Genomic DNA, 383 nt, shown 5'->3' with positions numbered 1-383 from the left:
TTAGTTGGTTGGATGGTTGATTAGTTTATTGGTTGATTGGTTGGATGATTAGTTTAATGGTTGATTAGTTTATTGGTTTGTTAGTTTATTGGTCGGTTGATTAGTTTATTGGTTGGTTAGTTTATTGGTTTATTGGTTTGTTGGTTGGTTGGTTGGTTGGTTAGTTTATTGGTTGGATGATTAGTTTAATGGTTGCTTAGTTTATTGGTCGGTTGATTAGTTTATTGGTTGGTTAGTTAGTTTATTGGTTGGTTGGTTAGTTTATTGGCTGGATGATTAGTTTAATGGTTGCTTAGTTTATTGGTTGGTTAGTTTATTGGTCGGTTGATTAGTTTATTGGTTGGTTAGTTTATTGGTCGGTTGATTAGTTTATTGGTTGGTTA

The sequence above is a fragment of the Poecilia latipinna genome, unplaced genomic scaffold (genome assembly GCF_001443285.1).
Source record: "Poecilia latipinna isolate Pla-1442-1.1 unplaced genomic scaffold, P_latipinna-1.0 Scaffold26, whole genome shotgun sequence".
NCBI lineage: Eukaryota > Metazoa > Chordata > Actinopteri > Cyprinodontiformes > Poeciliidae > Poecilia > Poecilia latipinna.
This window is presented reverse-complemented; position numbering follows the sequence as displayed.